The 6,459-nt window shown below is 37.5% G+C and overlaps 1 pseudogene; it reads right to left on the bottom strand.

Annotated features, from left to right (window-relative positions):
* Window positions 526–1,879, bottom strand: Gm12461 (predicted gene 12461; annotated as a pseudogene).

The following is a 6,459-nucleotide window of genomic DNA, read 5'->3' as shown; positions in this document are numbered from 1 at the left end:
CCATCTTGTAACGGCGAATGTGGGCGCGGCTCCCAACAGTTGACAGCAAAATAATCCTGCTGAGATTTTTGACTGACTGTTTTGTACTTGCAGGTTAAACTAGATAGAGTTTACTTCTTAATAATACTAATTATTTCAATCATAAGTGTGATATAATTTTTCACTTTTTTGCATCCTTAATTATATATTAGTGGTTTGTTGGGTTCTAGCATATAAATCTTGTATGTATCTCATTATATTTATATTTAAATATTTATTTAATTTTGCTATTATGATAGATGTTGACTTCCAAATAGTCACTGAAATAGCTCCTAAGCATTGCACAGAAATCCTTTTTTATCCTCGCAAGGAGGAGCTTACCATTCAGATTTTCACTGTAAGATACAATGTTACCCCACAGAATTTTGTTGAACTTTTTATCAGAAATATAACTTCTCTTTCCAATTTGTTGGGATTGTATAACAAATAAAATGCTTTTCATGCATATGTATATGTATACATATTTCTTTTTAGCACTTTTCTTCTCAATATTGAGTTTCCTTTAATGACCCCCATCTCCCTTGAAGGGTAGATGCAGGCAGCTAAATGACTGGCAAGACATGAAGATCTTGCCTTGATTGATGGCTTTGTTCACGTGCTAGAAGGCCCCCTTCCAGGAAAAGTACTCGCCAACCAGGGTCTGGGTCTCCCCCTACCAGGATCCAGTTTCTGCCATGTATACGACTCATAGTTCACCTGCCAATCTGGACTCAGTGGAAAGGCAAGCTCTTAGCCTCTGAAGACCCAAACACCAGAGATGGAACTGCTGTTGTTGGTTCCAAAGAGGACAGCACTAGCAAAGGCATTCTTCCTCAGTTTGTCCAATCGCTGGAACATTCCGGTGATGAGGTTGCAATTCATGAAGGTCTGGGTGAGCTCTTCAGGGAAACAGTACTCAGCATACCGCAGAGACCAGCCATCCTTTTCAAAGTATTCCCAACAATACGGCACTGCCACAGAGAGGGTGCCCTCATTGGAGTACTTGTGCTTAAACTCATCCAACACAAAGCTACTCCTGGGCAAGCGAGCGAAAGGGTCTTTGGCCTTGGGCTCAGCAGCCAATGCCCGCTCACACTCATCCATCTCTTCTTCAGGAGCTGGACAGCTGTCTTTTTCCCCCTCTTTCTGCTCAGCCTGGGGCTTCTGTGTCTCCTCTCATGAACCCTTTTCTTTCCTTGTGGTTTTCTTTTTATGTTGGCTTTCTGAAAACTTCTTAGCATCAAACTGGGCCATCTTCTCACACAGCTTCACCTCCCCAAAGACGGCCCTGAACTGGGACTGGTTAAGGCAGTTAAGGAAAAGAAGGCTCCAAAACCTGTTTGTAGAGCCACAACAGGGTGCAGACAACTGTGATATTAGCCAGTGTCACTCGCTCACCCACTAGAAAAGTACATGTCTGTAAGTGAGTGTCCAGCAGCCTCAGGATTCGCTTCACTTCCTCTTTTGCATTTTCACTGGCCTGTTTGTTGTGGTGCATAATGCCCAACCAGGTGCTAGCTGGAGGAATGATGTCACTGTCCGCAAAGCTCACCCCCTGCACCAGCTGAGCTGCTGCCTCTGGTGTACTTCACTGAAGCTCCTCGTTGCTTACATAGTAAGTGATGACATTGCTCTCAAACACACAGAATTCATCATCAACCTCAAATGCTGGAACCTTGTGAGCAGGAATTTTTTTGATAAATTCAGAGGTGTAGATGGTTTGGCCAAACTAAAGTAGTGTGGAGAGCACTCGAACCTGAGACCCACTGTACTGAGCAATGATAAGTGCCTTGAAGGTCTTTCAGTTTTCAGGGTATGTTCCAGGGTCCCAGGCACCATGATGATTTTGCAGAGAAAGGGGCTCTTTTTTAAAATTTAAAAAGATTAATCAGACTAGCTTTCTTGTCACCAATTTTATGGGATTTTACCTGAGTCTGTCTCTAGATTATATCTTGAACTTTATATTCTTTCTCTCTCTCTCTTTTTTTTTTAAGTATTTCTGTGGTGTGTGAATAAGACTTTATGTCTCGTGCATCTGAACCTGGTAAAGAACATATATCATTTTCTAATAGGTCTACCATATAGGGGCCTGTGTCAATCTGTTCAGATTCAGGTTGTTTTCATTGTAACCATTCTCACTCTTCATGGGATTCTTCCAGATGAAATCTCTATACTTTGTGTAAACATAGTTTTCTTTCTACACCTTTGTTGATGTCAAAATTAAATGTAACACTTTTGAAATGTAGGATCAAAATCCTATTTAATAGTCATTATTAGACAATTTGATAATATCTTGATTGAATTATAACTTCAACAATTAATTCTTCTGACTTTCTTCACCTTGTTTCTCTTTAGATGTTTTGTCATTTTTGTTGTACTACCATTTTAAGAATGGAATTTTGTTTTGTTTTTATTATATTTCTAACTAATTTTGTTTTTTTCTTATTTTAAGGTTTATTTATATTATTATTTTAATTATTCATTTTACATCCCACTCACTGCCCCACTCCCAGTCACCCCTCCCATAATCCTTTCTCTATCCTCCTTCCTTTTTTCCTCTGAGCCAGTGGGGACTCCACTGGCTCTCTCCCAACCCTGGCACATCAAGTTTTTGTGAGTCTAGGGACAGCCTTTCCCACTATGAACAGACATGTAAGTCCAGCCTGAAGAACACATTCTATGTAGGGGAAACAGCTTTTGGGAAAGATTCTGCTCCAGTTTTTCAGGATCCACATGAAGACTAACCTGCACATCTGATACATATATGAGTAGATGCCTAGGTCCAGTCAATGTATGTTCTTTGGTTGGTGGTTCAGACTCTAAGAATGACAAGGGTTTAGGTTAGTAAATTCTATTGGTTCTTCTGTGAAGTTCCTATACCTTTAGTTGTCGCAGTCTTTCCTCCAATTCTTCCATAAGAGTCCCCAGGCTCCATCCATGATTTGGCTTTGGGTGTCTGCATCTATCTGAGTCAGCTGTTGGGTGGAGCCTCTCAAATGGGAGCTAGACTCCTGTCTGCAAGTGTAACAGAGTATCATTAATAGTGTCAGGAATTGGTGCTTGCCCATGGTGTGGGTCTTAAGTTGGGCTGGTTATTGTTTGGCCATTCCCTCAATCTCTGGTCCATCCCTGTCTTTGTATTTCTTGTAGACAGAATAAGTTATGGGTTGAAATTTTTGTGGGTGGGTTGGTGTCCCTATTGCTCCATTGGGATTTCCTCCTCACAATGGGAAGTAGCCTCTTCAGGTTTCATTTCCACAGTGCTCTGAGTCACAGCTAAGGTCATCCCCACTTGGCACCTCACTTATCCCAGGTCACTGTCTCTACCCAGGAGATGGTCCCTACCTCCCCATGCCTGTCAGTTGCAGATTTTCATTCATTCTCATGGCCGTTGGCCACCTCTTCTGTCCTTCCCTACACCTGATTCTATCTCCTCCATTCTCCTTCCCATATCCTCTTCCACCCAATTTTCTCAGGCCAATTTTCTAACTCTTGTGACTATTTTATTTCCCTTTCTATGGGAGATTCAAGCATTCTAGCTCATGTCTTCCTTCTTGTTTAGCTTCTTTGAGTCTGTGGAATGTAGCATGGGTATCCTATATTTTCTGGCTAATATCCACTTACAGGTACATACAATTCATGTCCTTTTGGGACTGGGTTAACTCACTCAGGATGACATTCTCAAGACCTATGCATTTGCCTGCAAAATTTATGATGTCTTTGTTTGTAATAGTTGAATAGTAATTCATTGTGTAGATTTAACACATTTTCTTTATCCATTCTTCAGCCGAGGGAAATGTCAGTTGTTTCGAGTTTCTGGCTAATATGAATAAAGCTGCTATGAGTATAGTTGAGCAAATGTCTTTGTGGGATTGTGAGACATCTTTTGGGTGACTTTAAGATGTGTTTTCCAGTCATATCAATGAGCATACTTAGGTAACAACACTTCAGTCTAAACAATCTTTAAAATAAAAATATATTCCATTATTATATATACTTCTATTTCAATTTTTCTATTATATTTTACTTTGCCTGCATGCGTATATGTGTGTAAACAAAGTTCAGTCACAGCATACACCCATATCTATATACCATAAATAGACATACACATGTGTACACACAGACTCACAGTAATAATAATAATAATAATAATAATAATAATAATAATAATAATAATTAAAATCTAACAGGTTAAAACAGCAGCCCAAGAGGCACTTGGTTGTCTGATTAGTGAGTTCTATTTTATGGCAATCCTGGATATAATTCATTCACATCTGTATATTTTAAATGTTTATTATCTTACAATAGTGGGAATTAATTAGAGAAATAAAAGCTGTTGGAATTTTGTTCATTGCTAAATTCAAAATTTCTAAAATAATATTTAACACATAGGTATCTTTCTTTAAGCAGCAATAAAGCATTGAAAGGATTGGTATAGACAAAAGCGTATTCCAATATCCATCGGGAATACTTTCCATTTTCATATCATTTCTCCAGCTATAACTGTGATATAATGACTTTTTTTTTGTATGTTCACACCCCAAAGACACCTCTTGTCTTCAAATGTACTGGCTCATTAAATTCCTTCATAATAATCTCAACTTAATGTTAACTCTTTCTGCTTTAGGTTTTAATGACACCTTTGCAATGGCAAATTTTGTAATAATAGACGCTTGTGATTCATTTGAAAAATTCCTTGTCTTTTTTTCCCCAATAGAAGGTATATTCTTTGATGGCAGAAGATAAGATTTAGATATATTTGAGAAATTAACACCTAATAGGTAAACATGTTAATAGCAGTGATTCAATGAATATTTGTTGAATCCACTGGATATTGCCCTCTTTTCAACATAAATTTGGTGGAATAATCCAGTGTTTACTATGCATGAAAATGTGAAGCGTTATTACACTCATTTCCTTTGCAGCAGACTAATTTGCTTGTGTCTGTTCACAAACAGTTTAGTCGCTATCCCCAGGAACTAAGGAAATACTAATTTTATTACATCATCAGTGTAAACAACCTCTGTGGCTCTATATTTAACACTGAATTCATTAGTTTTAGATAGAACTCATTAAGTAAGGATTGTCTTATTTCAGTAAAAAGAACATAATTCAAACCTAGAAATTATAAATAAAGTAGTGTTCACACTACTAGCTAGTCTGAATTTAAGTACGGATATTTAGCATGCTAATATATACAAATGTATTCTGAATTAATATGTTCTACATCTAGCAGGCTGTGAGGAAGTTATAAGAATGTTTCCTCATTGACTTTATAAAGTGGATATGCAAATTTGTAAATACATAACCAGTGTGAAGGAATAAGTCGTGGCAGGATGTATTAAAATGTGAATACCACTAGTAGATTTTGGAAAAATACTTAGAAATAGATAACCATGATGCATATAGGTAAGACAGATGTAACATTAATTCAAATACTGCACAGTGTAGTTGAGTTGGAGACACTGAAACTTCCAAATCCACTATATCTGTATTCCTCTGCTCATGCCTGTGATTTGAAGGTAAAGAGTATTATCTCATCAAGAGACTTAGTCATAATTGAATGAAGTGGTTATTTAAAATATTACACACAAATAATGCTGGATTATCTCATTTGAGACATAAGTATGACCTTCTGGTGAGATAAATGAGAAGACTCAATGGTTTTTTGATATAGTAAAGCACAAGGGCTTCCTATGCTGACCATACTGATCTTTTGTTCTTCAGTGCTTTTGTTTTTGATTGAAATCTTTCTAAATGTTATATGAGGTCATGTAGCTTAACTATTTTAAATTTATAATACTTGTAAGTCTTTGAGAAAACAATAACAAATGTTATTGAAAGGGGACTGGGTGTAGGACAAGGTTCCAGAGACTGAGGGGAATTGAAAGGAGATGGAAGGGAGAGTGGGGGTGAATAAGATCTACTTTGTTTTAATGTATGAGCATAACAAAGAAGGAACACACCTGGTTTCTTTTTCCTTTCTTTTCTTAAAGACAAGGAATTTGATTTCCTGATAGATAGGGATGAGAGATCTACCTTAGGTAGCATGTAGCTCAGTTATCCTAAGTGCTCTTGCAGAAACTTGGATGTTGATTAGAGGCTTTCCTTCCTTTCTTTCTTTCTTTCTTTCTTTCTTTCTTTCTTTCTTTCTTTCTTTCTTTCTTTCTTTTCTTTTCTTTTTTGATTTTTTTATTAGATATTTTCTTTTCTATTCTTTCTTCTTTCTTTCTCTTCCTCTTCCTTCTTTCCTTCCTTCCTTCCTTCCTTCCTTCCTTCCTTCCTTCCTTTCTTTCTTTCTTTCTTTCTTTCTTTCTCTCTCTCTCTCTCCTTCCTTCCTTCCTTCCTTCCTTCCTTCCTTCCTTCCTTCCTTCCTTCTTTCTGTTGTTGTTGTTGTTGTTTATTCAAGACAGGGTTTCTCTGTGTAGCCTTGGCTGTCCT

Source organism: Mus musculus, chromosome 4 (assembly GCF_000001635.26).
Source record: "Mus musculus strain C57BL/6J chromosome 4, GRCm38.p6 C57BL/6J".
NCBI lineage: Eukaryota > Metazoa > Chordata > Mammalia > Rodentia > Muridae > Mus > Mus musculus.
The sequence above is the reverse complement of the archived record's forward strand: the minus strand, read 5'-3'. Positions and strand labels throughout refer to the sequence as shown.